The sequence below is a fragment of the Sceloporus undulatus genome, unplaced genomic scaffold (genome assembly GCF_019175285.1).
Source record: "Sceloporus undulatus isolate JIND9_A2432 ecotype Alabama unplaced genomic scaffold, SceUnd_v1.1 scaffold_20, whole genome shotgun sequence".
Classification (NCBI taxonomy): domain Eukaryota; kingdom Metazoa; phylum Chordata; class Lepidosauria; order Squamata; family Phrynosomatidae; genus Sceloporus; species Sceloporus undulatus.
This window is the reverse complement of record NW_024802942.1, coordinates 1,272,020-1,297,097: the sequence shown is the minus strand read 5'-3', so window position 1 is coordinate 1,297,097 and position 25,078 is coordinate 1,272,020. Positions and strand designations below refer to the sequence as shown.

The following is a 25,078-nucleotide window of genomic DNA, read 5'->3' as shown; positions in this document are numbered from 1 at the left end:
CTAGTTCACTGAAATCCATTTTACAGAATTTCCAGCCACACCCAGGCAGGGTTTGGTGAGCCAGAGTAAAGCCATCTTTGATAGTGCTCTTACATTCATGTCCCCTCCTCTTCCTTTCATGTCTCCTCCTCCACCTCAAATCTTAAGACAAGGAGAACATGTTTTGCAAGAGGTGGCTGTGGGAAGGTATTGGGTGTCCCCAAACATTGCAAATGTCTCTCGTCTGGCTCTCTTCCCAGAGACTAGTTCTACAGACCCCTATTGTTGAAAACTGCAACTCCTTGCTCTTCTGTTCTTTCGTCTGATCAGTATATGGACTGTAACCTTGTTGATGACCAATTGAAAACTGGCAGGACCATGCTTGGGATGTAATATTTACCTCTAATTAAACTCTTTCCTTGGCTGGTTCAGGGTCCACCCACAATATCATGTCCCCAAGGGGAACACCATAGACTGGGGTTCCAGCCTGAAATGGCAAAATCCAGGAGAAAAATATTCTTTCAGTGAAGTATATCAACTATGTCTTTATATGAAAAATTATGCTTTGCCTGCACTCCACTTATTTCTCCTGTGTAGTTTTAACTACTTTTGTTAGTACCACACCGAGATAATAAATGGTTTGCAGGCTACAGTCTTTATGTGAAAAATACTGAATGCACAAGGGCATTTTGAAAACTTTGTTGGGTGGTGGTGGTGGCAAGGGTAGTGAAAGCAAATGACTCTTCCAAAGGACCTTGTCCTTTAGGTGCTTTTTATGTTCTCTAAATGATGACAAAGTACAAAGGTTTTCTTCACTGGGAATTAATTAATTTGATTAATTAAAATGAGCTAATATTTTAGAACCAACTGAATTCATGTTATCACAGTGGAGCAGATTTCAAAATAGTAACATCCAGACAGTCTTTCTTCCAGACTTAAAGGGTTTATCAATAGGCCAGTATGACATTAACGGCAATGCTGACCTACTTAGAAGACATAAAATGTATAAGATGGGCACTTCTCTTTCACAGAAGGAAAACTGGAAGGAATGATTCAGGAACAAGCAGAAGCAGAAAACAGAGCACTGCTTGCTCCTTGTATAGTTTTTCACTTGCTGGAGCAGCTTATTTTCTTTCAGTCAGTCTTAGAATTGAATGAGTGAGTAGTTCAATATGGATATACTCCACTGTGGGCAGCACATGAATGATGCATAATGTAGCCAAAGTACATTTTTAAAAGCAAAGCTTTCAAACTACAACACTATTTTTAAAAACAAAAAACAAGGTACTGATTGCACTAAATGAATTCATGTTGATTTCCTCTTTGCTTATTTTTCCTGTCAAAATATATCAGAGTTGTCGTCTTTAAAAATTAGTTGGTGTAAACTGGAGCTTTCAGCATGAATATTTCCCATTGATTTGTTGGGTGATCACAGGGTAGAATATGTCTTTATGACATGACCAGCTGGAATTCTTAAAACTTCAGTCTTCTTATGGAAAAACCATCATGCGCCTGTATTCTGACCAACTCTTCCTGTAATTTGTCTATAAGTTCTTTACTGTGATATCTGAGCCCATCAGGGGATGATGTTGTGGCTTATGCCTTCCCAATAAGCCAGAGAAAGAAGCCATGGTTGTTTTGTTCTATAGAAGAAACAGGATAGGTTTTGTGAATGTCGGGCTTCAGTAGTTAAAACTCAGCAAATCTTTATTCAGTAACTATAGGTCCACATGAGGGACATTCATTGTCAGAACTAAACAGCAAGTGTTAAAATTGCCTAATTAAAACACACATAATTTCAAAATATTGGTGGGCTGGTATTTCATTTGTTACCTACTCAAAATACTCTGGTTCTCTCCTTTCCAAGACTGTTTTCTTCTCCATCTTCTCCCTAGCCAAACAACCTTGGATGTTTCAGTCCATTCCTGCCACCTCTATTTTATTATCCTGCCACCAGTGCAATAACCATTAACTTACATTGTTATGCTGCATCACCGTAGCTCAGTCTGCCCCTAATTCATGGCAGTGAATGCAAAAGCAGCACCTGACAGGTTCAGACATCACACAAATCAGTCTTCAATTAATCCTTCACTCTCCTTGTGACCCTGTGTTGGTAGTGGTGATAGAGGGACAAATAGATATGATTTCTAAAACATTGTAAAAGAAGCAGAAACTATAGTGCCACCAAAAAAAGAAAAGAAAAAGCAAACCCACAGCAAGAAACTGGAAACATGTCTCATGAAGCTTGGAGGATGGTTGTTTTATTACTAAATAAAAGCCTGACATGTTTCAGCCTGTACAAACTCTTAAGGCCATCAATAGTGAGTTGAACTGAGACAATGGTTTCCAGGCACACACCACACATCATATTTTTTTTTAAGGCTACTTAACACCCCAGCCCCATAGGGCTAGTAGAAGGGCCAGGTATCATTCTGTGAGCTTGGAACTAGAGAATTGATCCCAAACTCTCTCTGTTATTGGTGATTATGAGGAACAGCAACAGGAGCAACAGTGTTAGTGCAGAGAAAGTGCAGAAGACCTTGAAAGATTCAACATATAGAATAGCTCCTGTCAATCCTCAGAGAAGAGGTGTAGTGGTGGTAGGGGAGTTCTTGTTGAGTGGGACAGAAGCAATAGTTTGTGGGCCTAAAAAAACTTTCAACCTCCATTCACATGTTTTCATTTGTCCAGTAAATGGTCTGAGAGTTTCTAGTCCAGAAATGTCTGAGGTTAGATTCTAAATAGGTATCTACAGGCCAAGGGCAATGAATAAATATAAATATAATAAAGATTTATGCAACGTTACATTATATCTTGTCATTCTCTAGATTTGTGAGTTGCTCTTTAATGTTTTTATATAACATCAAACAATGGGATAGCACTAAAGCAGGGTACCATGTGTTTTGGGGGGATTGGATTTATTTGTTTGATACTTAGAATTGTATTTGATTCTGTGTATGTGGCTTCAAGTCACAACCTCATGGATTGTATGTGGCCTCAAGTCGCAACCGGAAGTAGTTTTGCCAGTTCCTTCCGCTGAATTATAGTCTACAGCACCTGGTATCCATTGACGCTCTCCCATCCAAGTACTAATCAGTGCTGACTCTACTTAGCTTTTAAGATCAGATAGGAGCTGGGGCCTTTGGGGTGTTTAGGCCCTCAGGGGTGTACTTATATTTTGACTAGATTCCTCTTGATTTAAAGAGCTCTTTTTGAGCATGTATGAGCCAATTTAACTAAACAAAAATTTCCATCAGAGCCATCAGGTTCTGAGTTAAGAGGGCCATTGGCCATATTGCTCGAGGATGATGGGATCTGTAGCCCAATGCATCTGGTAAGCACCAGATTAGGGAAGTCTGCTCTACAACAATGCTTTCAGCATTTTTGCATGTATTTTAGATAACATCTACTTGCCCTGTATTTTTCTTCTTCTTTATTCACTTCAGCTATTTTTGTACTGTGTAAGACTGCTCAGTGATGCACACAATGGTTATTTATTGTTTTGTTTAGGGAACTTTGCATTCCAAATCAAGACAATGTTTTTGCTTCACCAGTTCTCTCTAATTGCTACCAAAATTTGCCTTTCTCTCTTTTTTATAGCCAAAGTTCACAACAATTTACATGCCCTTGCTCAGAAACACTTAGATTGACACATCTAAACACAGGGTAAGAAATGCACACTATTGTTCATATAATCCACCTCTCTTCCTCAGTGAGTCAAGAAGTATTTTAGAATCTCTGTTCAAAACAGAAAGAATAACTTAAGGCACACCCTCTGCTAAAGTTTTTATTTGCTTATTCATCTGCTCCTGCTGTTTTCCTCCTTGCAATGCAGCAGTGAAAATCATGTAATAATTCAAACCAGAGTTTGGAAGTATTATTTGTGGACTACAACTCCCAGAAACCCCCAGCCAGCATTACTAGTTGTATGCTAGTTGGAGGATTCAGTGCATTAAAGTCCAAAGAGTAACTGTGTCAAGTAAACTCGGGATAGGTTGGCCAGATATGCAAGTGGACAGAAATCCTGGCTTTTTAACAGTTATGTAGGAGATTTTTCTGAGTGCAGTCAAAAAGTAACTTTTCCAGACTCTGTTCTCAAAGTCTACAGTCAGCCCTCCATATCCTCGAATTCTTTATCTATGGATTCAACCATCCACAGCTTGAAAATATTAAAGTGTGTGTGTGTGTATATCCCCCCAAAGGCAAACCTTGATTATGCTGTTTTATTTAAGGAGTTTAGTGCATAGAGGGAAAAAAGCAACTTACTGCTGCCAAATTCAATTCTCATTCAGGCTGCATCTGGGTATTATCAGACGCATTTTGCTGCCGACACTGCCGGCCGGGTGCAGCCCGGATAATGTCCGGCTAGAATCCAAGCTCAGCCGGCCTCTTTTCAAAACTGGGAAGCTCTCAGCTTTGCAAATCAGCCAGCTGAGCCTAGATTCTATCCGGAAGTTATCCAGGCTGTACCACGCTGGTGGCGTCAGTAGCAAAATGCTTCTGATAATACCTGGATGCAGCCCAAATTAGAATTGAATTCGGCAGCGGTAAGTCTCTTTTTCAAGATGTGCGCTTAGGGTTGCCATATCCCAGTTTTACCCGGGAAAATCCTGGGTTTGTGGCCCTGGGAGCATCCCAGCCCAGTTTTGGCCATTTGTCCTGGGCCCCTAGGGGCCCGGGCACTACTGCGCCTCTGTGGTGCTTGCCGAAGGCCCACAGCTCATCTTCCTCTAGGCTTCTCCATAGGAGAAGCTGCAGTGTCTCCAACTGCCCACAAAGGGCAGTGTCTGGCCCAGAGGAGGAGGAGCCCAGGTAGCCCTGGGCAGGGCTGTGGGGCGTCGGGGAGTTTGGGGACGCCATTTGCTACGTATTTAGCGCGGCAGCGGTGGTGGGGGAAAGAGAGAGGCCTGTGTAGGCCTCTCTCCTTTGGCAGGGGGCTTCCCTCCCCTCTTCGGCTCCGCCGGCTGCCTGGGACAAAGCCGAGGGGGAGAAGGAAGCCTTGCCACGATGAGGCTGCCTCCCCTTCTTTGGCTCCTGCCGCAGCATGAAGCCGGAGAAGGGAAGGGACCTTCGCTGAGGTGAGGCTGCCTCCCCTTCTTCAGCCTCGGCTGCAGCATGAAGCCGGAGAAGGGAAGGGATCTTTGCCGAGGCCAGGCTGCCTCCCCTTCTTCGGCTCCTGCCGCAGCATGAAGCCGGAGAAGGGAAGGAACCTTCGCTGAGGCGAGGCTGCCTCCCCTTCTTCGGCTCCTGCCACAGCATGAAGCCGGAGAAGGGAAGGGAGCCTTGCCTGTTCCCCTCTTCCTCCACTTGTTCTTCTTCCTCTCTTCCTCCTCTTCTTCTTCCTCCTCCTCCTCCTCTTCTTCCTCCTTCTTCCTCCTCTTGTTCTTCCCCTCTTCCTCCTTCCTCCTCCTCCTCTTCCCCTCTTCCTCCTTCTTCCTCCCCTTCTTCCATTTCTTCCCATCTTCCTCCTTCTTCCTCCTTCCTCCTCCTCGTCTTCCTCCTTCCTCCTCCTCGTCTTCTTCTTCCCTCTTCCTCTTCTTCCTCCTCTTCTTCTTCCCCTCCTCTTGTTCTTCCTCTCCTCCTCCTGTTCTTCCCCTCTTCCTCCTCTTCTTCTTCCCCTCCTCCTATTTTTATCTTCTTTTTCCTAGTTTTCTTCTTTCGCCTCCTTTTCTTCTTTCTCGTTCTCATTCATTTTTCTCCTCCCCCTTCTTCCTCCTCTGTTGTTTTTGTTGTGTACCTTCAGCTCCTTTCCAACTTATGAGGACCCAGTGAAATGCCCAAATGTGCTTCATGTGTGTTTTGGAATGGAGTGGGGTGGCTTGGCCAGAAAGGAAAGTACATTTCTGCCATCTGTCTAGGAATAATGGCAAAATGTCCTCCATTTTGATCATGCCTAAGAAACATGCATTTATATTAACATTTAAAAAAAAATCATCAAATTTTTCACGTGTCCTCCATTTTAAAAACATGTCCTACATTTGAAAATGTTGTCCCACATTTGTCCCGGTTTGGAGGTCCTAACTTATGGCAACCCTATGTGCGCTAAACTCCTGAGGGACACCACTTTACTATGTTAATGTACTTCATAGGACTTGAGCATCCACAGATTTTGGTATCCACATAGGGTCCTGGAACCACCCCCCAGCAGATACCATGGATGTGCTATACTTTGAAACATTACATTCTATTTTAGAATTTACCCCCCCCCAACCTCTTATGAAACTGCCTTGATTGTATGATTTGAACTTCATGATTCTATAACTAAAGGGCTGAACAGATTGCCCCTAAGTGATGGCCTGCGGCTGCCTCTTTCTTCACTGGATCAGGGCCGAAGCACATAGTTGCCCTTTGAGCCACGGAAAGGGTGACATTGCCTCCAGTACTGTAGCTTTTTGGGACTCCTTTGGTGTTGCATCATCTGGATGCAGCGCCAGTGGAGTACTGTGATGCTGCCCTCCATGCGGTGGGGCACGCGGCATCATGCTGGCATAGAGGCAAGGTGGGGGCATGCGTCATATGGACGCCATGCCCCCACTCTGCCCCGATGCCAGTCTTTATTGCCGGTCTGCACAGCCTCTGAGTTGACAAGTGTGAGAGGCTAGGAGAACTTCCCCAGAAAAAGGTTTTATCCACAAATACCCTCAGACAGTTTTGGCATAATTTTGGGGTCCCCAGACCAATTTAGGACCAGGAGAGGTCTTTTTCTTAAAAAACAAAACAAAACAAAAACAAAAAACACACTTCCTGTTCACTTTTTGTTTAGAAAAAACACCTCTTCTGGACTTAAAATGTCCCCGGGGAGGCCTAAAATATTATTTGGGGACACTGAGGTCATGTTGAGGGGAAAGGATGTTTGGCTCCAGCGGCCCCCGAGGACCACTAAAAGAGTCTTAGGAGCCAGTTCTGGACTGACTACACTTTGCCCACCCCTGTTCTATTAAGCTACTTATAAAATCCCTAAGTATCATGTTATTTTATATTTGGCTGCAAGTGATAATGTATAAAAGCTTTTTGCAATATCCTATACATTCATAGAAAGATTAAAACAAAAACTAATTAGGATCTAGCTACTGAAGGGAGATATTCACAAGCTCATCTATTTCCCTTGATTTTTTTCTGAACTCTTTATATGCATGCCAGTTTATTCAGCTATATTAATGAGCACAGGGATCTTTTGATTTCTTCAAAAATCCTATATGATAATACACACACACACACACACACACACACACACACACACACACACACCAGTGCTTTCCAACATCAAGCAAAAATGCATCTGCTTAATACAGTAGCATGCCAGTAATGAAATGCTTATTACTTTATTGCTTTATAGCATCAGTATTCAGTATCAGATGGTAGTTTTAGCTTTCTTTCTACACCAAAAGGCCTTCACTTTAAAAAAATAAACACACACAGACTATACCCCAATAGAACACATAGGTACATATCTCCCTCCCACTGTCCTGATTTGATAGGGACAGGCCCAATTCATCCTCTCTTCTCCCACTTTTTCAGCAGCTTTTAAAATTCCCAGTTTGTCTCTTTTCCTTCCACTTTTCCACTTTGTCCTCCACTTCCTTCAATTGTTACAGACTGATTTTAGAATGCAAAAGTACTTCTCACTCAGTTAATTTTCAGGTTGCTGCCACACTGCAGAATTAATGCAGTTTGACACCACTTTAATTGCCATGGCACCATCCTATGGAATCCTGGGATTTGTATTTTGCTGCAGCACCAGATGTCTCTGAAAGAGAAGGCTACATATCTCATAAAACTACAGATCTGATAATTTCATAGCATTGAGTCATGACAGCTAAAGTGGTGTCAAACTGTATTAATTCTCCATCTAGATGCAATTTCAAGGGACCCAAGTAGGACCAGGCAAAAGCAAAATGGTCCAGCCTCTCCAAGCTTTGCCATCTTGACTACACTCTGATATAACACATGTCCTGGTTTTCATCTGTAAAATGATGGAAGATTATGCCTTTAAAAAAATTGATTTGCTTTATTAAACACTACCATTGCTGGGTATCACCAATAGACCTGCAGAATGCAGCAACTGTCTATTTTCTCCAGTCTCTAGGCAACCTTAATCTATGCAGTATAATGTCCAAGAACAGTAAACAGTGTTGTAGTTCATCCATTCACACAAGAGAGAGGCCCCAGTGAAAAGCAAAGGGACTCCCATGAGAGAGAAAATAATGAAGCTTATCTTGATGAATCAACAAAGAGGGCCTGCTAAACCCAGGAGAGGAGGAGGTGTTTTCAAAGGAGAGTTTTCAGCCTATGCTCTGAAGATTTCTAAGGCCCATACACAAATCTCTGAGTCATAAATCCTGTTTATGTGTGTAAGAGAGGGAAGGAGAGCGAGCATCAAACCCATGAGTAATTGTTATTGTGAACTATCAGCATACACAGTGATACTAAATGGCCAGCTTCATAACTGAATTGACCTCCTCTCTCCCTTTTAATTATAAAATTAGAATATGACAGGTATCCTGCTGTTTAGTCCCTGCTAGCGTACACCTATTGAATCAATTGTTGAATAGTGAATCAACACAAAGTTAAATCTAATCAATTTGGTGGGTCTGCTGAAGTCATGACTATCAATAGGATTTAGGATTTAACAATAATCATAGGATTTAATCATAGAATTTAGGCCTATAAGTGTAGGGTTGCCATAGTGCCGGACCTCGAAACCGGGGAAAATGTAGGACAAAATTTTCAAATGTAGGACACACAAAAAGTGTGTCCTACATTTGAAAATTTTGTCCTACATTTTACCGCGATCGCGGCGGGGAGCGGAGGCCAAGCGGCAAGGGAAAGCCTCCACTTAAGGAGGCTTTCCCTCCCCGCCTGGGCCCCGCCACGATCGGAGGCCAGGATCGGGGCCTCGCCTCGTTCCTGGCCCCCTCAGGGACCAGGAAGGAGGGGGGAGGCCGGCGACGATCGCCCCGGCCTCGCCTCCTTCTTGGCCCCCGCGGAGGCCAGGAAGGAGGGAGGAGGCTGCAGGGAGGCGGGGAGGTTGGCGCGGCTGCGCCCAAGAGGCGCCGCCTCCCTGCAGCCTCCTTCACCTCAGGCCTCGCTGCACTCCTCTTCCTCCGCGCGGCCATGCGTGGGGGAGGAGGAGGAGGGCAGCGAGGCCCCAGGGTTGCCCAGCAACCCCGTTGCAACCGGGCTTTTCCCGGTTTTTGGCTGCACCCGTGCCGTGACCGGGCAGGTGCAGCCAAAACCGGGAAAAACCCGGTTGCAACCGGGTTATGGCAACCCTATATAAGTGTTATGGCTTCTCAGTGGGTATTCCTATTTGGAAAGCTTTATGCTAAAATGGCAGGATATAAGTGTTAGATAAAAATACGTAAAGAATCTTAGCTTTGATTTCAAACAAATTAAGAGAAACCTGTTGTCTATTTACCTTTTTCTTACAGGCAAATACTTCACAATCACATCTTAAAATTGGTGCCATGAAACTGACCCAGCAGACATTTATCTTTTCATCATATCCATATTTTTCTGAATTCATCAGTGTTGCCTCGAAGACATTCCCCAGAATGTTTTACCAAAATCCAAAATCCCTGGAATTCCCCAATATTTATTATTATTATTCAGTCAAAATCCCCAGAAAGAAATTAATTAAATTCCCCAGATTCTGGGGAATTCCCTGGAAATTGGCAACACTCCAGCTGTCCTGAATTGGCAAGGACAGTCCCAATTAACTTTCTGCTGTCCCACTTATTCAACTGTGTTTAAAATGTTCCAGTTTCTATCTCTTTCTCCCCCTTTGCCCTCAGCTTGCTTCAGTTGCTGCAAACTGAGTTTGAAGTGCCTAGGTAATTTGTACTCAAACAGCTCAGCAGCTAGAAAGTTGAGGAGGGAAAGGAAGCTTGTCCTTCCTAGTAGGCTACATCAACAATAAACTAGCTTGTGTGCTTTTCCTCAATAATATCAGATCCCTTTGCATACCGTATATAAGTCGAGAAATTTTTGCCCCAAAATTGCCCCTAAAACTTATAGAAGACTTATAGAAGGGTCAGTGGATCAGCAGTACTTAGAATGGTCCTAAAGAAAGTAAGCCTGGTGCCCCTATCTCCATTGAACATCAATTCCTTTGCCCCTCCAGTCGGTTTTGCAAGCCTTGGCTTCCTAGCGGAAAAACTCCCAGTTTAAAAGCACTTGCATATATCTCTGCTCTGTTTTGCAAAAATCTCTCTGTTTAAGTACAATTGCTTCTGTTTTGCAAGACCTGGCTTCCTAAGGAAAAAACTTCTCCATTTAAATCCAATTACTTCTCTTTTGCTCCCTTTTGCAAGACCTGGCTTCCTAAGGAAAAACCTCTCCATTTAAATCCACTTGCTTCACTTTTGCTCCCTTTTGCAAGACCTGACTTCCTATGGAAACAACTTTCCATTTAAATCCACTTGCTTCCTTTCTGAATCTGATGTTAAGCCTCCAGCACCTGGGGATTGATTGGGAGTGGTCTGGAGAAGGAGAAGGAGGGACGGAAGTAGTATTTCCCCCTTTCCATCCTTCCTTATAGCCCCCTAAATTTTACCCTCAACTTATCCACGGGTCATATCAAAACCCAGGATTTTGACCCTGAAACCTTCCCTCAACTTATACATGAGGTCAACTTGTACATAAGTATATATGGTAATGTTGCAAAACTGAGAACTTGTCACACCAGTCAACCACAGCGACAGAACAGACCAGGGGGGACCCAGATCAGATGAGAACACAAACAGTTTGTTTATTTGTCCAAGAAAAGCCGGCCACCTCAGAAGGAATTCACATTCCAACAGAAATTCTGAGGCCTCGAGGGAAAAAAATGGCTATCTTTTATAGGAGAACAGACAAAGTTGATCCTCTAATACATTTCATTGGTCATAGCAAAATTTAAACATACAAGATTTCCTACAATCAAGGAACAGATACAAGCATATATTAAAATATAATTAAGGCACATTTTTCCCTTATCTGTTCTGATGTTACCCAGGCCTCCTTGTACCAGAGAAGCTACATCTCTTATCTGTAAGTTATCATGGTTTCAAATCAGCTGCAGACACCTTGATGAACAAATGTCCTTCAAAGTATCAACCTGTATTCTAACACTCTTCTCTGCAAGTCCTCCCCATCATTCTTTTGTAGGGGCCTCAATTCCAAATTCCTTTCTATGTGCCCACTTTGGTTCACTATGGCCTGGTACAGACGGGCCCGAAAGGGCGGGCTGGGGCTGCCTTTCATTGCTGCACTGCAGTGCCGCAGCAACTAAATTGTGCAGTGTTGCTGTGCAGCAAAAAAAAAGGAGCGCTAAAAAGCGGCTCCTTTTTGCACCACTGCAAGCAGCCTGCAGCGGCGTGAACAAGTCGCTGCTGCACTGCTCCATTTGGAGGCAGCACAGCAGCGACATCATTACTGCACACAGTATCTATATGGTGCTGCGCAGCGATGGCGCCCTAGTCACATGCTAGGGTTGTGGGGCATGTGGGCAATCCGCCCCAAGGCAACCCTAGCACATGACGAGGGCGTCATTCAGGGGCCCGTCTGTACCGGGTGTATATTTTTCTACATTTATTTCATGTATATAAACTTTATTTATTTCATGTATATGAATATGGATTATTGAATTCTAACTGCCACAGTAATAAGGAATCTTGAAAAGTATAATTTGGAGAAGTACTTAGAATTCTCAAGGTACTCTGAAAAGAAATGGTTGAGGATTACAGTAGTGTAGTTTCATTTTGTTGTGTAGACAGTCTGGGTACCCAAATTTTAGTTCATGGAAGGGGACTAGAACCCTAACAGAGAATTCTATATACCATGCCAAACAACAAATCCCAAGATTCCATAGGATGGATTCATGTCAGTTAAAATGGTATGAAACTGCTATAACTGTTCAATCTAACCAGGGAGTTGTAGTCCAAAAAGTTTTTTAATGCTGTGATTTCCTGTGTTTAACCCTTCCGGGCTGCTTTGCTTCAGACTCCCCTCCCTATTTCTGCTTGAATTCATACCAGTGTTCTGGCATATATTTTGTCAAAGAAAAGCAGTAGGCTGAGCACTTCCTTTGTTTCCTTCCTTTCTCTGATGCAAATTGCCAGAGGCATCATGCAAATTGGGAAAGGGCCAGTGAGGCATTATTACGCATGGATCCTAGATACAGGTGCTTGCTCTGGATTGACTCTGACATGGAAGAAATTAGTGCTTCTTAAATCACTCTCTCTTTCTCTCTTTTTGAAGCCAGTCAAGCATTTGGATGTTCTCAGTGCCAGACCTTCCCAATCTTCCAAACAGTCTTCTCTCTTGCTCTTGTAAGACTTACTGGGCAGTGATGGTGGCAGAGGGAGCCACCATTAGGTCATGTGAAACAGACAATTCAGATTTGGGTTTGTGATGAAATTGCACCAAATTGTTAGTCTACTGAATATTCCATTTTTTTCTGCCAGAGATGGTGAGAGCTACTTGTGGGGTTGTCAGTTTCTTATGCCACAGTAATTTGACTGAATTTGAGGACTTTGCTGTTGATGTGTGCCTTCAAGTTGTTTCCAATTTATGACAACCCTAAGGCGAACCTATCACAGGGTTTTCTTGGCAAGATTTGTTCAGAGGAGGTTTGTCATTGCTGCCTCCGGGGCTGAGACTGGTGACTTGCCCAAGGTCACCCTTCATGGCTGATCTGGGAATTGAACCCTGTTTCCCAGAGTTGTCATCCAATGTTCAAACCACTACACCACACAGGCCATTGGCTTTGAAGACTATGCTCCCTTATTTATTTGTGAAGGTGGTGTATGGTGGCACTTTTTAGTCCACCTCAGGCAACAAAATATCTTGGGCTGGCCCTGGAAGCAGCAGTATGTGAGCAGAGGAACTATGGAAATGTTGTCCCTCTGTTTTTCCTCCCTCTTTACTTTAATTTAGAAATGATCTGAATGAGAAACAAAGATCAACTTCTAGATTGGTGAGGTACAGGAGAAATGCTTAGGATTTAGGTGATGGGAATACTGGCAGGGAGGCACTCCAGGAATCAGGGGCTGCTGTGACACTGAAGAATTAATGCACTTTGAGACCACTTTAACGGTCATGGCTTTATCCTATGGAATCCTAAGATTTGTAGTTTGGTGAGGAACCACCACAGCTCTCTGACAGAGACTGCTATATATCCAACAGAACTATACATCCCAGAATTCCATAGCATTGAGCTATGGCAGTTAAAGCAGTGCCCAACTGCATTATTTCTGGAGTGCAGATGCAGATGTTTGAAGTGAAATGTAGTCTTCTCTGTGCTGGATTTTAATCTAAACTGAAAAATATTATTGGGGATCCCAAAGCCTGCCTTTTAAACTTTACAAGGCCCTGGCTCTCAGTCTGATCTTAGTGAGCTTTTCTCAGCAGCCCAAGTAGTTAGCACATAATACGCAGTGGAAGTAACCTTTCTTTCAAAAGAGGGTCATGCGAAAGCTGTATTGTGCATTAGTACAGCGATAACTTTGACGGTGAGTTTTATGAAATATTTAGACACTACCAAATGTTAAACAAACAAAACAAATGCCATTAATAGTACTTTCCTTCCAGTAATAACTTTTGACTCTAGCTACAGAATCAGTGGTTTGCAGTGCTGCTATTGTGGTATTGTTGTCTGAGGACATGGGGCTGTTCATCATAAAACACTTAAACTTCTCCCTTGTTTCTGATCAACCTAGTGCGTGTTTGTCCCTGTCTTTCTAGTTGTCAGGCTCTTGAAATAGTATGTGAAGAGCCTGGCATTTACACCACTGTGGATGAAGGGAAACCAAGCTTGTGCTGGCAGCTTCTCTTCATACTTAATTAAATGGTTTCCTGTTTGAATTATGCCATTCTTGTATCTGTCCTGCAGTGGATTTCTTATAAGAACGTTTGAGACTATGCAGCCAGTTGTTAGATGTTGACTCTGGAATTTGCTTTGTATGCATTCCCAGGATGGGAGTTTTCATCTCATCCTTGGTAATCACTGATTCAAGTCTCATCTCAGTCATAGATCCATTTAGGTGGTTTTAGGCAAACTATTGTTTTTCAGCTGCAGCTCTTCTATACCACAATGTGCAGATAATTATATTGGGCTACCTCACAGGCTTGGTGTGTGAAGATTTCTAATAATTCTTGAAAAAGTCCTTAGAAGACTCAAATACATTGTATCAACTGTTCTTATACTGCAGGTGTAAGTAGGTAAGGTGGTCAAGGACTGCAAGCTGAAACATGTTAATAAATGGTGTGCATCACCTTAGAAAGGAACATGCTGTAACTTGTGAAAAGCCCTTCTTTTGATTTTATTTGGCTGATGTCATTGTTTTTTAAAAGAAACATAAGAGGAGCACAAGGAATTGCTAACAGTACTGGGCAGTCAAAAAATCACTGAAGGATTTGGATCATATTTTGGCACAAGAAGACCTACCATAGACTCAGATAAGAGTTCGGCTCTCTGAATATGCTGAATTGCATATATGGGAGTTAAAAAAAAATCTCCCCTGGCATTTTGTGGAGGAGATTTTCAAAGAAACAGACCAATACTTGGAACTCTCTGAATAATATCACTAAAAGGTGTCATGTGAGTAAAACCCAAAAGTACACTGCATATTACGGGGGTGGATTACTCTGACACTGACACTACAGTGTTTTGAACCTGTGTGGAATGAACATTGTGGGAAAGCATTCTAGCACATATTCAGAAGTGGAAGTGTGGAGGGAGTCTGGTGAGGGGAGGGGCCTCCAAGGTCCCAATTGCCCATCCCTGTTTTAACACCTTGGTACATTTTAGATGTGGGTGCTCCACAAAGTATGGAGTTCTGGATATGCAGATCAAGCTGTCCAAAGAAGGGTGAAAACTCTGGAAACCATGCCCTATGAGGAGTGGCTTAGGGTGCTTGATATGTTTAGCCTGGAGAAGAGAACGTTAAGGAGTGACACGATAACCATGTTTTAAAATGTGAAGGGATGTCATATTGAGGGCAATGGATGCAAACTACAGGAGAAGAGATTCCACCTAAACATTAGGAAGAACTTCCTGACAATAAGAGCTCTTTGACAGTGGAGAGTGGTGGAGTCTTCTTCTTTGGAGGTTTTTAAGCAGAGGCTGGATGGCCATCTGTGGGAGTGCTTTGATTGTGTACTGTATTCCTGCATGGCAGAATGGGGTTGGACTACCTTGATCTTTCAGAAGTTAGTTGTGACTATCTTCTTTTAGTGGATTTAATACTAGAGTTCTACACATGTCTATTCAGAAGTGTGCTTTACAGTACTGAGTTCAGTTGGAGTTATTCCTAGATACAGTAAATGTGCCTAGAATTACAACTTCACACTTAATTAATTTAGCTGGATTAGGTCATTGTCTATTTTTATTTGTATTACAGTAATAAGCAAAATGTTCAGGAAGAGGTGGCAGCCTCACAGCCTAATGGTAGGGCCAGCCTGGATTCCCATACTCTGAGAAAGTATCACTGAAAATACCTCTGTCCACTATTTATCCCCGTTTCCTTCCCTGCTCCCTCTTCCTGTTGTCTACCATATGTCAAATTTATGAATACAAGCTCCTCAGGGCAGGCACATAGCATGGAGGAAAAGTCAAAATGATTTGTAGATAATTCATCACAGTACTGAGATGGAATCCAATATGTGCCAAAAGAACCATTTGAAGAAAAGGGGGGAAATCCAGTAAAAAAATCCCCTGAGAAAAAGTTTGTGAGATGCTCTTGTAATATGCTGTTGTCAGATTGGTACAACCTATTTCCTTTTCCTCTCATATTTTAATTTTTGTACTAATGGCACATCTCATTGGTTTCTTTATTACTTCGTTCAATATCCTCACCGCATTATTAGGCATTAAATGGCTTTATTCTCCATTCTGCAAAATCTGTATTCAGTATATTTTCACAGATTTCCCTATAAGGATTCTTACAAGAGTTGCAGCAGCCACAGCATGAATCAAATTCTAGGTGATGTGCATGTTTATTTGCTTTGTGTAGTCAGTGGTTTCTATGGCTACTGCACATCTGCTTAATGCAGTTTGCCATGCATTTTTGCTAGCTGTCTCAGAGTAGATATTTAAAGCATATGCTGTACCCCTTTGACTAAGCACAGCAGCCTACCTGACATGAAACTAGTCTTGTTCCAAGCTGCATGTTCTGGAAAGTGAGTATTGAATACTCCAGGTGCTGTTTTTGTGCTTTGTGACAAATCCCGCTTTTTGTTAGTGTTCCTAGTCTGTCTTTTTTAGTAGATAAGCTTGAGTACACGTCCACTCTAGGGGCACTAAAAGATGAGGTTTATATTATATCATTACCCTGTTTCACTTACAGAATTTTACCATGTCTAGATGAAGTTGTCCAGTGGACATGCTGCTAGGGGATTTTGAGAGCTGAAGTCTCCCAAAAGTAACTTTTCCAAGCTTCCAAAGGGTATTCCTTTTGTAACCCTTCATTGTGTTGCACCACTTCCTCTGTCTTTTCTCTTAGCACAGTTAATCCATTGAAGGCAAAATGGAACAGCTTCAGGACACCTTTTAATTGTTAGTGCTAACAGCCTGTCCTTGAAGCACCCAGGGGCTCTATAGCAGGGCTAAAGCAATTCTTTCCCAGAATCAGCTGGAGGCAGAATGAATATGAAGCACTTAGTACTGCATTATGTCCCCCATAACAATCCAGGTGGTGCTCTAGTCCAGGAGCATATTCTCCCGGCTGATTCTCCAGATATTTTACTGCTCAGGGCAAAGTGACAAATGTCAAAATAAACAGCATCCAAGGTCACTCAGATTATTTTGCTCTTGAGGGAGGATAAACTCTGGAACTAAAATGAAAATAAAATTTAAAATCAGAGCGGGACCAAAAGAGGGGTGGAAAAGGAGTAATTGTTTGGCTATCTGGTGTGATTCTGCGGCTTAGGCAACAAACCACAGTTAAGATGAATCACAGTTCATTCTGACATGAGAGTATATTTACTGATTTTGAAAATTGAAATTATCTTCACTGGAATTCTATTGGATAGTTACATATTCATAACTGAGGAGATTACAGCACAACACTCTGGAGATGGTGTTGAAGTGGAATTATAACAAATCCTCCTGCTCCTTACTGCACGACACTGATGCTGATTAATTGTTAACCAGTTGCTCTATCCTTGTTATAATGCAACTTTGCATTCATGAGAGATATCTGTGACTGACCACCAATATCATTTCATTCAATTCACACAATTATGCATGTGTGGATTTCTTTAGTGCTATAGTGTCGAGATTGTGTTTCCTACATTGTGTGATAGTAGGTGTGACTTCAAATGCCCCCCCCACTTCAATAGTGTCACATGACTTTTGTTCTTTGTTCTCTGTGTCCAAGGAAGGGCACATGTACTGCAGTTGTGGGTGAATATTATTTAAAATTTTCATTTTGAAAAATTGAGATAGCTTTATGTTTTCCTTTCCATGGAGGCTTGGTGGAGTGTGGGCTGTGTGAAAAACAGATAATACACATATTTATCGAAAACCAAAGATAATGACAGAATTAACAGATAATGCAGAAAGAACTGTTTCTATACCATTATTGAAAACCTTGTAATCACATGAAAAGAATCATGTGAATACAATGCAAAAGCATGTTTGTGCAGTAATTTCCTGAAATGTACACATTTGTGACAGTTTTGTATTCATGATCCCTATATATCCACTTATTTAGGAGAGATATAGAGATTATGAAAGTCCCCCTATCCCCACTGGGCAGCAGCTACTGACATCAGTTGGGGAAAACTCTTCCCCTGTCAATTAGAAAGCAGCTGACTGATGGGTTCCCACCCCACCCACCTCCTTTGTCACTATCTCCACTGTGTCAGGGATCTTTTTCTGTCTGTCACAATGGAGATCACTCGCATGAGCAGGTGGGAACATTAGTCAGCAGATTCCCAATAAAAATGGAAACAGACCTCCTCTCAATCACACTGTTGAGTGGATGGGGAGGTGTTGGACCAGAATCCACTATGTAGCTATGTAACTACAGTACTGTGGTTATGGAGCAACATAGGGCATAGAGGATTTAGCTGTTATTTGTAGTACTGTACATTTATACCAAAGAAACATTGAATTAAGAGTGAATTTGGCCTTCATTTTCCATGTTTATGGAACAGAACACTGAAGGAACTGACTGAAGAAACTCCATCTAGTTTCTCAGCATTTGTTGTCATGCTGTTGAAGTTTTCTACAATTTGATTATGTTTTCCCCCCAATGAAGCACACTGCTGGTTAATGGCTTGTCTTGTTCAGAATGTGAATACATTATTTCTGGCTGGGATATTATGTTCTAACATTCTTTACTAACTCTCTTGAGCCCTTCATGAATCTGCAAAGCATACAGAAAAAAGATGATCCCATTAGGGACTACAGCTAGATTACAGAAAAACTAGTGCCATAAACAATATTAAAATCCAAAAGACTGGCTAGCAAGTAAATGTGATTTGCATGGGTAAGTGCACAAATATTTGATCACTATATTAATGACAGGTAGTGGCAACACCAAAATTAAATTGTTTCTTATGAATGTTAAAATCTCATTGTTTTTCAACACAGTTCTATGGTTACTCACAAGAAAACCCCACTACACTGAATGGGGCTTTTCCCTAGATAAGTGTGCATAGATTTGCTCTGTTAAACAACAAATTATTTATTTAAGATTAATTGTAACATTGCTAGGAATTAGTTTGACAGTTAAGGGTTGGCAGTACTATTCAGAAGCCAAGAACAGGATTTCAGCAGATTTAGTTTCATTGACTTCATTGCAGGCTGTTAGCGCAACTCATATTTTTTGTGGTTGCAATGGAATATGTTGCTTAGTTGTTTAAATATTTATGGAACAGTGCATAACAGAATAGTTACAACAACATCTTATATGACACAAATGTGGGCAGGACTGTCTCACTAGGCTTTAATTCAGTTACCATTCCTTTATAATGCCTGCAAACAAAATGTTATTTTGTTTTCGTGGAGGCAGCACATCATGCCATATCTAACCCCACTATTGGGCAGAGTGAAGTTGTCACGAAGGGCAGCAAATAGTTAATGGTTCTAATGTATTATCATTATACTTATACTGTCCCCAAAACTGAGAGGAACTTGTGATATTTTTTTCATGCCAGGTTCCAACATAATTTGACTAACCAAACTTGCTATCCACTTTGATTTAGGGTGGTGTTATTTACTGTGCTGTCTCAGGTGGCAAAATGTCCTGTTAAACAGAAGACTTCCCTGCGAAAAATACGAACTAGTATGCCTGTTTTCTTCTCCAGTTTGAATCATGTACTTGGAAAATTCTCCACGCAATTCTCTTTGGCAGTGCCAGTTAGCTGTTTCAAGTGTCGTGTGATGTGAAAGGTAGGAATCATTCAAGGTAACTCCTTTGTGTTTTCCTGGAAATAGTTTAGCATTGTCAGGAGGAGTGACAGTTGCTGCTATGCATTTGATGATGTGTTTATATCTTGCATGTCCAAGGATGGGTTCCACTACACATAGAGGAAACATCAGAACACCATATGCATTTGAGAGAAAAAATAGCCACTTGTGAATAGGGTTGACATACGCATGGGCCTGGATCCAGGCATCAGCCAACTTGGTGTTGATTGATGTTCCTACCACACTACCCAGCTGCCAGACCACTGGGAAGGTGAGTCTGGGCAGGTAGATGCCTTAGCACAATCCCCCTGCCAGCTGGGGGTGCCGGAAAAGAAACTGTCCAATTCTGGGCATTACTGTTTCGGCCCAGTACACCCTCAGTCCCCCAAATGTCATCAATGGACACATATAAAGATTTCCCAGATCCAGGACCCATGCCACTTGCATAAAAAGTGGCCTGGGGAGGGCCCTCCAATGCTCACTTTCTGCACCCCTCTGCAGCTGTAACCAGCAAAAACAGGTGGTCCAGAAGCATGGCCTGTAGGCCCCATCGGCTACCACCCACTTGGAAGCAAGTACCCCCCCCCCCCACCAAGTCCACATACAGATCTTGGTTCCCAGTGAGTCTTCTCCCTCCAAGAGGTCACTCAGCCTCTGATAAACTGCCAGCAGTGCTTAAATTCTTCATCCGCGATGCCTCCCAAAGTTGCCAGTCAAGGCCCCATATCCGGAATAAAGTCCCAGGTTGCTCCCAGATGACTTCTCCTCTCACATGTCCCACCAATCTTTTCTTTGAGATGAACGTTCATCAGGTCAATCAGGCTCTACATGGTAGTTCCTCTCTTTCTTCTTTCACACCCACTCTCCATACTGCTCTGCAACTAAATGGAAAAGGCCTTATCTGTTGTTCAATGAACTGTGGTCGGATATACCCCAAATATGCTCTAGACTTCCACCTGCCTATCTTCTTAGTTTTTATTTCATTTTATTTCATTTGGATTCCATATAAAATACAAAGTAGTATTAATCCTTATAAAATTGTAAAAAGAAAGAAGAAGAATAAGAAGAGAGAGAAAAAAGAAAAAAAGAGAAAAGAAAAATATTTTTTTATACTAATAAACTGTTTCCAATATATTCTTCAAAAAGGTAAATTCTTAGAGGAATTTTTTTTAAAAAAGCGAGTCTAAGACGTATCTTAAATCTGTGAGGCTCTGTTTCAACCTTCTGTCCATTATAGGTTAAAGCAATAGTCCTTTCTTAATATCAAATGTGTTTCCCCAAAATTGTATTAAGGGATACCATTCTTCTTTCCAGTCTTTTTCCAGCTTATTACTTATTAACCTTGTAAGTCTATCCATTTCTTTTAGTTCTTGCAATTTTATCATCCATTCTTCCAGGAGTAGTGGTTTGCTATTTTTCCAATTTCTTGCAATAACAAATCTTGTCGCTGTCACTATATATAATAGAACTCTCCAATATTTGTTTACAATTTCTTTATCCATATCTTCTTAGTTTTTTCCATGGGAACACTACAGACAGCTGCTGTAGTTGCCACCTCTATTCTGAAAGAGTGTTTTTCATATTCTGCTGCCTGGAGCCCTAACCACCTGAGAGCTAGTCTCAGCACTGCTACTAGCTGGAAATGCGTGAAGGGGGACTTGTCCTGGTGAACGAAGAGGGAGAAAGGCCTGGAAAGCTGCAAACCTCCATTAAATAATTCTTGCCATGAAAATCCCATATAAACTGGAAACAAATTGAAGCCAAACAAAAGCAGCTCACCTAGGAAATCAAAACCTGTCAAGTAGCTTAGATTATGGAAAGAAAGGAAGGAAGGTGGCGAAATTGATCATGACCAAATGGACAGGCAGGCATGACTTCTACTGTGTACAACACCCTGACAGAGTATATGATTGATCATTTTTTTCCATTTTGCTCTTAGGAGTACCTCATTTGTCATTTGCAAGCAGCACTGTGGCTCTTTTCCAGCAATTTAGAACCTTAATGTGGCAATAAGCCTGTCACTCACAGCTTCGCTATACTAGTAGGCTTCCTGGGAAGAAGCACATGAAACACTCCATTCTCTAGAGACTGGAAAGATAGCCTGTTTCTACACAGAAAGCAAAACACCCCTCTATCTGCTGCTAAATCTTTCCTTGGACCACAGCAGGTGCCCCCAATAGGACAGGGGCTGGAAATGTTTAATGCTGTTCTATTACAAATGAAAGAGGTCCTCTTAGTCATGCAGGGTTGGCAAATGTGCTATTTCTAGCTTTGCACACCATCTACTTTAAATGTAGTGGCTATAGAGCTGCCTCAGACCATTGTTGGAGCACAGTTGATAATAACTAGGTTGCTCATAGGCCATAACTCAGCCCAATTATTGTTCCATCTGCTGCTTGAAGAAAGAGTACAAATCAAAAGATTATTTCATTCTCTCCAGTCTTGATTGTACTAATATAGGACAGGTCAACCAACTAGGACGGAAAATACCAGTAGAATTTGTTCTGAAGGTCTACTATAACAGACTGCCTTTAAAATATTCAGGCACTATAGCTAGTAAGGGATGCAGCTGGTTACTTCTTGCCAGGGATACAAATGCCAAAATCAATGCCTTATTTCACAGGTTAGAAAAGTTACTTTTCTGGATTGCAACTCCCAGAATGACCCCTTCACCCAGAACGACAACTGGTTATGTTGCTTGTGGGATTCTGGAAGCTGTCTTACAAAAAAGTAAGCTTGGCTCTCAGTGACTGGAGTTTTGCTTCTGGGGACAATTTAAGTTAATGCTCTTTTAACTATGGAGGGCCAGGATGGTGTAGTGTTTGTGTGTTGCACTACGACTCTGGAGATTAGGGTTCAGTTCTCCACTTGAGTATAAAAACCCACTGCATGTCCTTGGGTGAGTCACACACTCTCAGCCTCAGAGGATGGCAATAGCAAACCTTCTCTGAGTAAACCTTGCCAAGAAAACCCTATGATAGGGTTGCCATAAGTAAAAAATGACTTGGAGGCCCACAACAACACTTAAATTGTCAATTTCTCTTAAAATTTCATTCTTGTTGTCTTATTTCCTTATTTCTACCTACTAAGAACTGGAAAGGATCCTATTCAAGATTTGTTGCCCTGGAGGGATAAACAGGTCAAGACATGAAGCAAGGTCTTCATTATTATTGTTGTTGTTGTCATCTTCGTCGTGTGCCTTCAAGTCATTTCTGACTTAGGATAACCCTAAGTTGAACCTATCAAGGGACTTTCTGGGGCTGAGAGTGAGTGACTTGCCCATGGTCACCCAGTGGGTTTTCATGGCTCAATGGGGAATAGAACTCTGACCTCCAGAGTCACTGGGCTTCATCACACGGGGAAAATTGGGTGGGTTAACCAGCGATTAACCCGTGAAAATTATGGATCGCGATTAAAGATTTTCACACACATCGCACTTAAAGAGACATTATCTTGAGAATAATGAGGGAATAACCAGGCAATAAACAGCAACAAACCATTCAAAGGATTTCTCCATGAATGATTTGTTGCTGTTTATTATTAGTTTATTCCAGGGATAATGGCACTCTAATGTCAATGTTGTGTGAAAATCTTAATGGGTAAACTGCTGACTAAGCCCTTGATTTTCCCCATGTGATAAAATCCACAGTCTTACACACAAACCACTATACCACACTGGCTCTCTCCTTTATTACTATGGCACCACAATTGTACAATTCCTTCCCAGAGAAGGGAAAATTTATTGTGGTGATCCATATGAAATGGTTCCTTGGAGACTGTGGGGCCTCTGCCCAATCCAAGATGGAGAGGGAAGCACCTCTTTTCTGCTCAGCCCAGAAGTCACACCTATCCACAGGTGATACCTTGTTTAAAACAATTGTCTGACTTAAGAAATCTGTGAGGGGTGGGGTTGAGGATTCTAATTGGTTTGTGATACGGATGCCTTTGTCCTTTAGGTCAGGTTGCTATGAAAGAGCCCATTAATGCACAAGGCCATTGGATGGTGAGATGTTGCTAGCTGGCAAAGCACCTGAGGTTAACATCTAATCTAAAGGAACAATTTCTCATAGTAAGTACTAGCCTGTTGTTTTCTACATGATGGACAAACAATTGAGATTCCCATCAAATTCAGGTAAGAAAAGTGATCAAAAGTCTTGAATGAATACGAGGGATGTCACTAGACCTCTTCATAGTTCCATAGATGCATGGCAGAGAATGCTGATTGTTTGTTTTTGACACCTCTCTTCTTTGGAGATTGGATTGTGCAGAGCAGCCTTTGTTGGATTGGTTTCCATTAGAGAAGGGTATCAAATGATTGTAAATGAAAATATCTTTATGTGCAAACGTACAGATTAAGAATCACTTGGCAAGCTCAGCCCTCTCACTCCAGCGTCAAGCCCTAGCACTCATCGTTTGGCAATCCCTTGTCTACTTAATAATCAGCAAAGGAATATTTGGATAACCCAGATCAGAGCTTGGAATCTACCTCTTGACCATGCTACATGGAGAATTTTGGGAACCGTAGTTCATAAAAGAAACATGTCCAAACTCTGCTTGAAACTCTTTGAATATTTCATTTTGTCAGGAAATACTCCATACTGAAGTTCCATAGATCCCTATTCAGGGAAGTAAAACACAAGAGCTGAAGATTCTTTGTTCTAGCCGATGTGGACTCTGATACATTATGTAACAATGACAAAGCTGCAAACACTTTTAATATACGAGTATACTCACCAGGAAACCAAGAGTTGGCCATACCTCCCTGTGATGTAGATTCAGTGGCAAACCTAGACTTTCTTTCACTAATGGGATGAAGTTTCATTGGATTCAGAACAATAATACAGCTAGCGTCCCCTACACCACAGTATCAGGGGCAGGGTTTTTTGCTCAGTGGTACAGCACCCAATTTGCATGCCAAAGATCTTAGTTTCAATTTGTGGCATCTTCAGATATGTATGTTTCTGTGTTGGGATCCCAAATCCTAAAGGAGGATTAGAAATCATGTATTCCTCCATATGTTGTTGGACTTCATCTCTAGCCAACATAATCCATGGCGAGAGAAGCTGAGAATTGTGGTGAAGGGCTATATGACTCCTGTCCCTGCCCTAGAAAGTTAGCCAGTCAGTGTAGACAATCCTGAGCTTAGATGGATCAGTATAAGAAGTATCTTTGTGTCCATCCTGCCATCTGATCAGAAGTATGGGAACTAGGTTTCAAAGTAGGCTAGATTGTTTTCAAACAAACATAGGCATTTTTCTTGTTGTTTTTGCCCCATTTTAAATGTTTTTTTCTTGCAGTTTGGATCTGGGTAGAGGTCCATTTTGTTGCAGTTTTGCAGATGTTTGCAACCAAGATCTTTGGGGGGAGGGGTGATAGATGTAGGTCTGCTGCTGCACTTTCTCATCCCTAAAGACACAAGCAAGATCACTGAGTGCCACCAGTTCATGTTTCAACCGTGACTCACAAAGGCTAACAATTCATCATGGGTTCCTTTGCAGCCCTATTTTTGGTCTGTTTTCAGCACACAGCCTCCGTGAAGAATCCCAGGTGTTCTCAGTCTGAACAAAGTGAGCGTGCAAGGATTGCCCTGAACAGAGCAAACATGCTCATTAAAAACAATTTCTGGGAAGGGGCAAAGACAACTTATGGTTTCAGCTTCTCTTTTCTATAACCTCAATACACCTGAGAATGATGAATATT

At 41.9% G+C, this 25,078-nt stretch overlaps 1 protein-coding gene across 3 annotated transcripts in view; it reads right to left on the bottom strand.

Moving 5' to 3' along the window:
- Positions 1 to 25,078, bottom strand: part of LOC121917492 (trophoblast glycoprotein-like) — a 100,024-nt gene that overhangs the window by 35,198 nt on the left and 39,748 nt on the right. The window contains exon 4 of one of the 3 annotated variants that reach the window (XR_006101042.1): positions 1,543 to 1,622. The exons of 1 other annotated variant lie outside the window; for it this stretch is intronic. The gene's annotated coding sequence lies outside the window, so the exon portion shown is untranslated. Of the gene's footprint in view, positions 1 to 1,542; positions 1,623 to 2,066; positions 2,085 to 25,078 lie in introns of those variants that run through there. One more of the 3 variants, XR_006101044.1, reaches the window with a different exon arrangement.